The following is a 10,265-nucleotide window of genomic DNA, read 5'->3' on the forward strand; positions in this document are numbered from 1 at the left end:
AGTCATAATATCAAAGAAATGAAATAGCCTACTGTGTTTCAAGTAAAATCACAATAATAGCCTAAAAATAAATCTTAGGAGAAAAAGTGATTTGAATCACATTATTAATGCAATTATGTGTTCAACATTTATTGCAGTTTCTAAATAAGTCACAATAATATGATGCTTGTTGAGGTCTTATAAAATAGATAGATAGATAGATAGATAGATAGAGCCTACACCAGCACATGCACACAAACACATCTCACTCATACTTGTACAAATTGTAAAAGAATGTAATAAATACTAAATAAAAACTGAATATCAGCATGGCTATAACATGATTGGCACTCAGCCTGCTCCCTTATGTCATGACCAGATCACAGCCATATCATAACAAAGTATGAAAGTAGTCCATCTCATTAGACAGTCATTTTCATATAATGGCCAGGCACCATCTTTTCTTAAGGAGCTACTTAGTGCCGTATACCCTCCGAGAACATTACGGTCCCAGAATGCAGGCCTGCTAGTGGTACCTACAGTCTCTAAATATAAATATACTATGGGAGGTAAAGCCTTCAGTTATCCAGGTTATCCAGGTTCTCTCTCTCTCTCTCTCTAACCACCTATTTTCCTGGGAGCTCTTGAGCTCTCTTTTTACCTGCTCTTTGATGTTAAAAGACAAAGAGTAAGGTCTTTTACCTGCTTTTTGTAAAGTTTCTCGAGATAACACTTGTTATGAGTTGACGCTATACAAATAGAAAATTGATTGATTGATTGCTATAAGCCCTGTGTTATTGGGGGCTCCGATCTGTTGAAATGCCCCAAGACACAAAAGTCTGATACTGAAGAATCTAAATGAAATAATAGAAGTTCATTAATTTATTAGCTTTTCCAACTGTGTCTAAAAGTCTTTCTGTTCACACATCCAGTGGTCTGATAGAGGTCTGACCTGAAGTATCTTCACTTGCCTGCTCTTCAACAGGACTTTCAGGGCATCCAATTCAGCATGCTATCAATTAAATACAGTATTAACCTGCTTCTCAAGAGGGTTTGCAGTACAGAAAAAAAAACCTGTCAGTAGTTCAACTTACCGGTCAGTGTTTCACCTGCAAGGGACTCCTCACAGCGGCCTCCTCCTGTCCTGTCCCTGTGGTCCAGCTGTTGCTCGTCTGTCCGTATGCTGACGGCGGACATTCAGAGTTAGTTTGCCTATCATAACTATAGCTTGCAACAAATCCTTCTCCTGCATAATCGACGACAAAACGTTTTAAATGTGACACATTAAGACACTGTGCAGCTGTAGCCTTGACGTAATTTATTTTTAAAAGTTGCAAGGCTTTTTTTGTAACAAAATGTTGAATCTTTTACAGAGTTGTGGATTTGAAATTGTTATTATTTCATTTTTTTTGCCAATTTTTCAAAGTAGGCCTACCATTAGATTGGTTCACCCAAGTACAGATAGGCTACAATATTTTTTTCTTTGTGTCTTTTAGGTCATCAACCTGATCGTAACAATTAAACATCTATCAAAACACAAATCTGTAATCATATTTCGGCAACATTACATAATGCTGATTGCATGAATCAAAATCAAAGTATCCCCATCCAATAACATGTATGGTTTTATTCAGAACTGGAACAGATATTAGAGATTAGATGTGCTCCACACATAAAAAATGTTTGAATCAAGGCTTAAAAAACATTTCCTTTTTCACATGCCTTTGAATGAGCCTTAAAGCTTAGGCTACTCCAATTGTAATATTTGAGCCTTGTATTTGTTCACAGTAAAGATGTCTTCCCTGAGTAAAACATATTGAGTTGCCTTTGTGCATGAAATGTGCTATATAAATACAATGGCCTCTTTTTCTCTTGATCAACTCGTTTGTAAGGTTTGTTCTGGTTTTATAGAGAGAGAAAAAAAATCTTAACACTGGTGGATGAGGAGCAGAATGACAGTGAACCAAAACAGTAATATTTGAAGGCTGTAAAACTAAAACTGTGAGCTGAAAGGTGATACAAGTGTTTGACCAATAATGTGTGTGATTGTGTGCGTGTGTGTGTGTGTGTGTGTGTGTGTGTGTGTGTGTGTGTGTGTGTGTGTGTGTGTGTGTGTGTGTGTGTGTGTGTGTGTGTGAGTGTGTGTGTGTGTGCTTCCTGTCTGCAGCAGCTGTGTAAGTTTGGTGAATCACAAACAGGGTGTGTTTTTGGCTGCAATTATTTGCCTTCACTTTCTAACATCTTTGTCCAGATGATGATTGTCAGAGGCAGAATCCTGATTTTATTTCGATCTCAGAGCCTGTCTGAAGGATCAGAGCGGATGTGGAGGTGGTGGGGCTAAATTTTTCATCTTTATGTCCAAGGATTGATCTCAGGAGTATTTGTTGGACACAGGTTTGTCAGCATAGATGTCTAGCGGCTGCTCTAAAAGTGTGCATGATGTAGCCTACTTAAACTGAAAATAAAGATTTGATTATTATGGTTTGTTTATGTGTTTTACCACACTAGTTGGAAAAAGCTAGAATCTTCAGACTTTGTCTTGTTTTTATTTCTTATCTTTATTTGCCATTGGTTTTTAGAGTACTGCCTAAAAATGGTAGAGTAAGAAATTACAGAGTTCAGATGATACTAAGATTATTTGATGGTTCAGACCTTCATTTTTTAAAGGTGTGTCAAAGATTCTGTGTGTCTTCAGGTTATGTGGAAATCAATGTCTGCATCCAAAATGGTCAAACCTTACATCCAGATACACCAGTGAGCTCTGCCGTATTATGAAGGAAGCTGGAGAAGTGGAGGTCGATCTGAGGTGAAAGACTATAGGCCATCTGTCCCCTGAAACGGGAAAACCTATTGAGCAGTAAAGCATTTACAGCTGCTGTGTGTAGAATTTATTTGTAATAGAACCCAAGGTTGGCTGCTAAACTTTGAAAAACATGAAAGACCCATAACAAAGCTATGGATAAAGTGTCTAAACTGTTCATTTTCTATGCAGGTGTTCAAGGTTTCAGGTGTAGTAAAGATCCATTTCAATGTCATTCAAGCATGGTGAAAGAAGTAAAGTAGTGATGGGTGTGAGTCGACACAGACAGACAAAACCAGTCACCTGCTGGTCTTCACATGGGCTGAGCTCATTGTCTCTGGCTTGTATTCAGGGAGGCAGGCAGCCGTGTCTGTTCTGGGCAGAGGACAGGCGATGGATGATTAGTAACAGATAGGACTCTCCAAGTGGACAGGGTGTGACAGAAGATGCTAGAAAACAACAGAAACAGCTGGACAGCACACAGTGTGATGTGTTCTCTCTGTCAGGCCATCCACCTGTCCCCATGATTTTCTGACACAAAACATAGAGAAGCTTGGTTATTTTAAAGCATGGGCCTTCTTGTGTTCACTGGTAGAATGTGTTGTTAAAATGATCTGCACTTTATCAACTCTTCACTTGTCAAACTGCATTTTTGAAAGCTAGCTGAGCTTTGAAATGGCTTTCATGGATGTCAGAAAATATTTATCATGTTTATTGTTTGATTTCTGAGGATTTAATGCGTAGGACAAGTGGTATAAATTGGTAAAATGTCTGTCAGATGTCAGACTGGGCAAAAGCCATGAAATGGGGTTGAAGTTTCCATTGGGAACCCACAACCGTACAAACGCAAACGATATGGCTGGATGCCAAGCTATTTTGTCACTTAGCCATTTTATTGAACTTTGTAGTTTGAAATATCAAACATCTCTTAGCACTAATGTGTACTTTGGCACTGAGTGAAAGCTGTGCTATTGGATTTGTCCAAAATCAAATGGGAACAGTCACAGAACCACTGTGACTAAAAGCTCCATCCATGCAGGCTGTTTTTAACATGACACATCCTTCTGGTTCACTGGATTCAGACCCCAGTTCAAAATAAAGAAAAAAAAACTCTGCTGCTGTAATTTCCATTTCTCAACTGGAAAGGCCAGATTAATTGGCAATTATTAAACATTGTATAAACTTTAAAGTGCATGACAAATGTTCGCTTCACCAAAACACAGTTCTGTATGTGCAGTGAATATTATGCATGAGTGAGTGCACGGATGTGTGTATTTTTGATGGACGTGAAGCTGAAAAGGGGCTTCTTTTTTTTTTGCCAGAACAAAAACATATTATGACAGTTTGTGTTAACAGACATCAGTCATCTCTGGATGTGTGTTCAGAATGACAATTTGTGTGTGACTCCAAAACTACCAAACGTTTCTTTTAAACATGATTGCAGCTGGAGTCACGCTGATGTAGATTGATTGTAGCTCTCTTCCTTCAGACTGAGGACAAACGCCACAGTGGGTGATTAAATCCAGGCCCTCTGCTTGGACGCTGCTGGGGCGGATTTTCCGAGAGCAAGGGACTTGGCGCCGGGGATCCTGTGTATTTTCCACCCTGATCTCTGCTTGGCAGGGGCCTTAATAATAAAGCTCTTTTTACTGAGCTGCCTGGGGTTCCCTGTGTACAAACACAAGCCCTGCACCCCCTCTTGCCTCTGCTGTTTTAACACGATTCCTCGCCATGGGGGCTCACCCCACACCCCACTAAGCTCCCGTGCTGCAGTTGTTTAGAAGTTGGTCCCCAACCCGCCACAGAATTATGCACTTTCCCTGGGGTCCTGAGGAAATTTTACTGGTACAACTGTGCACAATGCAAGGTTGTAACTGTGAGCACAGAAAGCTCTTAACGACTGACAAACTTAGAAAGCAAAAAAAAAACAGTCGTAAAAAAGTCCTATAAGCAAAGTAGAGAAGGTGGTTAAGTTCATTTTCAAACACTTAACTCCTTTTCAGCTATATTCCACATCTAATTTTCTGTTATGACTAATTGCATTATGGAGTTACACAGGATGTGAATCCAGCATGATCACGGAAATGTTGAAAGCTGCGATGAAACATTCGTTCATGCAGCCACTCATGGAGGTGTGTTTATTTAACTACCTTGAAGGTTAATCTGGGTGCACAAAGGGTATGTGTGTGTGTGTGTGTGTGTGTGTGTGTGTGTGTGTGTGTGTGAGTGTGTGTGTGTGTGTGTGTGTGTGTGTGTGTGTGTGTGTGTGTGTGTGTGTGTGTGTGTGTGTGTGTGTGTGTGTGTGTGTGTGTGTGTGTGCAAGCATGCATGCATGCATTAGTGCGTGCGAGCTAGCGAGCGTGCGAGCGTGCGTGTGCGGCTCACAAGCCTTGTACACTCTGATCAGACTGCCAACTTTGAAACCTGAGGAGGCCAGAGAAACCTACTCCTCCTGAAAGCTTCAGCCCTGGCATGTTTGGGAAGAAACATTTTCTTTCTGCAAACTATTGCATTAATTCTAACTTGTACAATATAAACACATTTGATAAAGATCCAGTCTTTGTGTCGTCTCTAAAAGCCAAAACGGTAGCTTTGTATTAGAGGAAAAACTGACTTTTTTACTGTCTGCGCCATTTTTACCCATGAACAATAAAATAAAAACAACACATAAGCCTTGGGGATTACTGGAAAAAATTAGTCCACAACTGCAGTAGCCACTCGACTCAGCCACAACACACAACCCGAAGCCCTTATTGGGTGACAGAATATCAGAACTAATGCCTCATGTGGCAACCCCAGTTTGGGTGTTGTAATCTTGGTAAACCACATGCAACTTGCCATAACGTCAAGTTTTTTGAAAATGTAAGATAATTTAAGAGGGAGTGTTTAATGAGATTGTTTGGATGTTGCTGGTTCTGCTGAGGGGAAAAAAAACAGATTTAATGAGTGTCTTTGTGGATTTGACGAGGGGTGTGTATGAAGTCTAAATTATTTTAATGTGACTGCGATCTAATATGACAGCAGAAATATGGCTCCATTCTGTTCACAATTGGAGGATTGTTTTTTTTTTTTCTGCCCCTCCTGAGATCTTTTTGCAGACTGCAAATCATTTCAGAATACCAAGAGCACCAAACAGACATGTTTCTTCTTTTGCATGTTCCAAATAGAAAACCAAACATAAATTTTCTCAAGCTTTTATAATCTAACAACTGGAAGAGGCCACACACAGACACCAAAAAAAAGAACTGAACTGAGAAAAGGAGCTTAGTATTTATCTTCTCTGTGGAGTGAGAGTGAAGAAAACTCTGGTACCAAGCACAGCTCCTCTGGCGCTGAGCCAGCGCTGAATATCAAGAATCAGTTTACAGTTTGACTTCATCGCAGCGCCTCCCGTCTCTGCACTCCATCTGCAACTGAGTTTTATGTCTACAGACAGTTCAGAGTGACCATCTGTGTCTGTACCAGCTCTCTTGTATTTAACCTACAGTCTGCACTATGCACTCCTCCCTTCAGGTATTTTTGCTCATTAGATATCTGATTTGTCAGCTACAACCTCTTTGTAACATAGATTTGAGCATTAAACAGAGTATTCCTGCACAAGTAAAGTTTTTCCATTACTCCATTTGCACATATATTGCGTTATATATATTTCATATAAACTTATATTTGTATATTCTACTTTTATGTTCTTTGTTTTTTGCACACAAAAAAACACCCAGATAACCTTGCATGCATGTGTTAGCGCACTTTGCAACAACCTGGATTCAGATTTATTTTTATACTTCTTGTTTTCACATCTCTACAATATGCTTTAATAAGACTTTATCTTTTACTCCTTTTCCGCCCGATTGTCTGAGATCGCGTGCGCACAGCTCCCTCTGCCCATGCTGTGTTTCTGCATTCCTCCACATTTCTTCTTCTAATTCATGCCTTTTGCTCCTCACTCCTATCTGCACTATCTGCACCACCGAGCCGTGCCACCGGCAAACTGATGGTTTATTTCTTGTTTCTAACTAGGCCTACAATCAAGTCCCTTTACCTCATTTGACATAAACAGCATGCTGTTTTTCATCCCACCTTACCAGACAAACTAAATATAGAGTTTGAGATTTCAGCTGTGTATTTTAGGTTTTGGGTTTGTGGCTGCAGGATGGATCATGGTGCAGAGAGTTGATAATGTCTGTGAAGCGCCAGCAGGCAGAAAGGATCAGCCACAACCAGCACGATGACGTATTTTACCATCATGCAACAGCATTGCAGAATAAGTCATCATGCCATGGGTCTTTGCAGATATGTATTCAGTATTTGTGCTATTGATGCATGCCATGAGAGTGAATTACACCATTACCAATCATGTGGGCATCATAAAACTGGTGAATACCATAATTACAATTGCAACATGGCCATTTATTCCCATGTAGGGTGATATGATAAGTGTTGTTTGATGATAGCATTTATACAGACTTGGTGTCATTTTAAACAGATGATTCTAAACCGAAGTTTGCTGCCGCCTCATTTAAAATCCACAAACCATTTATCACAAAACGTTCATCAACTCTAAGTATTTTCCATTCTGTTTTTGTTTTGCAACCAAAGAAAAATCCAAATGAAGGTGGGTAAACATTAATGCAATGTGGTTACAAATCCATAATGATTCAAAGACAACGTTAGTGTAAATAGCTAATTTTAGGTTAAAAACATCAATAGTTTATTTTCATATTGAGAACAACCTCTCAAACCTCAAGGTCCAACTGTAAAATAATAATTTGACATTTAAGGGTATACAACTTGCCCATTTCTTACCAGGAGACTGAGAAGGAGATGTGATGACCATAGCTCTTGAGCCACCATGTGATTAGCTTAGCATAAAGACCAAAAGGGGGAAACAGCTGCGCCTGGCTTTTGTACTGATAAGAAAGCTAAGAAAAGCAAACCTGTCCAATAAGGAGACATATGAGTGGCATCAAACTTTTCTCTCCAACTCTCAGCAAGAAAATAAAAAAGTAGGCTATAATTCCTCAAATGTACTGTACAAAATGTAGAAAGCTTTTGTCAGGTGAAGTCATTAGGCCACTGAAGTGTGGACATTTAGGGTACAGAGGGAGAGCTGCAGGAGGTCATTAACAATAAGGAAAGAAAACGTTTTCAATCACAAAAAGTGTAACTATTTAGACAATGTTACAATTCATTTAGCAGATGCTTTTATCCAAAGCGACGTACATCAGAGAGTAAGTACTAATCCATTCATACACCACCACTGAAGCAACGGGAGCAATGGGGGGTTAAGTGTCTTGCCCAAGGACACATCTGACATGTTGTTAAGCTGGGACTTTGCATGATTTTTTGTTTTTTTGCTTGACAATTTGTTCTGTGTTTCTTGAGTGACACTTATATGCACTACTTTGCAGTAGGCCCAATTACTAAGAATATTTACGACTAATAAAATTTGGTTGGGTGGGACCCAAAATACGTCAGATTTGGAAATTTGGTTGAGGCATTGTGGAGTTTGGGACTGTCTACAGTCAGCCTTTTTTTTTTTTAGCATCATTGTGATTTATTACGTTGAAATTTCAGGCAAATAGATCTGCTTTTTCAACAGGTAAGCTTAACTACAAATATTTTCACTTAAATTTTTTGTAAAATGATCATAATATATACCAACATCATAATATATAACTGCAGGTATACTTTGAAACAAGAGTTTATTTTGATGACGCTCACACCAATCTCGGTCACATATGAGAGCAAGAACTGGTGACAGTGTGTTTTTGTCTGTCAAAACAGGTCAGTAAGTATGGTGAAGAAGCTACCTCCATGCGACCATGTCAAGAAAATCAATGTGACAAATGTAAGGAGGAACAAGTAAGAGCCCTAACTTCAACCAATTGACCCAGCTTTTTGTATTTACAGTAAGTACTTCCATGCAGCTCTGAAACATCACATGTGTACAAAGGGTGGCTGTGGCTCAGTTGGAGAGGCTGTCGTCTCTCAACCTAAGGTTGCCCGATGTGTTCTTGGGCAAGACACTTAACCTCAATTTTCGGCTGCTTATGAATGTGTATGAATAAGATTATTCAATACTTAAATACTGACGGACACTTTCCAAAGCAGCCTCTGCCATCAGTGTGTGATGGGCATGAAGGGTAAGTGAGGTGTTAAAGCCCTTTGAGTTGTCACAAGACTAGAAAAGCGCTATACAAGCTCAAGTCACTCATACATACATCCGTCCACCTGTGGTTGGGCAGGAGTCTGATGTCACACCCTGCTCGCCCTGATCTCTCTGTGACCTTCCATCTAAGGGTAATATTTCCCATGTTACTAAAGGTCAATGAAAAGAAGGTAACTGTTGTGTGGAATACAGTGTCAACAATTTTGGCATTGACATAAGTGGTGTTGCAGGTCAACCCAAAACAAAGTTTTATTTTGTCTCTTTTTTCATTCTTATATGAACCAAAGTGTTTAAACTGCAGCTGGAAAACACATCAGTTAGAATGAGGTGAGTTCGATAAGAGTGCAGAAAGGGGTGGTGTTATGCCACTGTCTCAGCTGGTTCTTGCATTAATGGCTAGTATTTCCACAGACCTATGTGCTAATGAACCTGTTGTACCAGGAAAAAGTCAGGAGAGAAACATCCAATGAATGCCAGGGATCAGTCATTAGCTAACTGGAGAACAATGAGCTCATCAGAGAATCAGTCCAATGGGAACTGAGCGCTGGACCAAAGTCAGGATGATCTCATAACTGAGCTGCTCGTAGGCAGTTTTATCTCTTTAAACTGTTCATGCCAGTGAAATGTTCAACTTGAACATCTGCAAGTCTCTGCTTTCTTCACTGTATATGTTTAGAGTTTAAATCAGAGTTAAAACAAACAATTGGACACTTGGAACACTTGTTGTTTTGTGTTTTCACTCTTTTGTGTCCCTCATTTGAACACTTTGGGCTGCCTGGTTCATTGGTGGAGTCAGTTCTGCTTGCATATAGCAACACTGCCATCAAGTGGCCACAAGGGGTAATCACAAACCTCCTGGATGAACTGACACGTAAAATACATCAGTATTCATCTGTGGTCGAAGAGTACTTCTACTTTACATTAATCAAAGCACCTATTTGTAAATGTTAAAATACTCAATTACAAGTAAAAGTTCCTTATTCCAAAACATTTCATTAAATTATATTTGAAGGTTTTAACTTCATGTTAGCATTAGTTAGCACCTTAGTGCAGGGGTCCCTAATGAAGGGTTTGGGTCCATGCAATGAATCAAACGCTTAATCTCTGGGTTGGGGAAGTGTACTAATGTATAATACTAATGATATAAGACATAAAAAAAGAACATATACAGAATTTAAAATTTTGTTTTGTTCTCTCTCTCTCTGCTTTTGGTAAATTCATGTTTTTGTTAAATCTTCCAGAACAAAACATTTAAGAACGTTCACAATGTTGACACCTTTTTTACGAGGCTTTTGAGAGTTGTATTTTTCTTAAGCT

The sequence above is a fragment of the Labrus bergylta genome, chromosome 15 (assembly GCF_963930695.1).
Source record: "Labrus bergylta chromosome 15, fLabBer1.1, whole genome shotgun sequence".
Classification (NCBI taxonomy): Eukaryota; Metazoa; Chordata; class Actinopteri; order Labriformes; family Labridae; genus Labrus; species Labrus bergylta.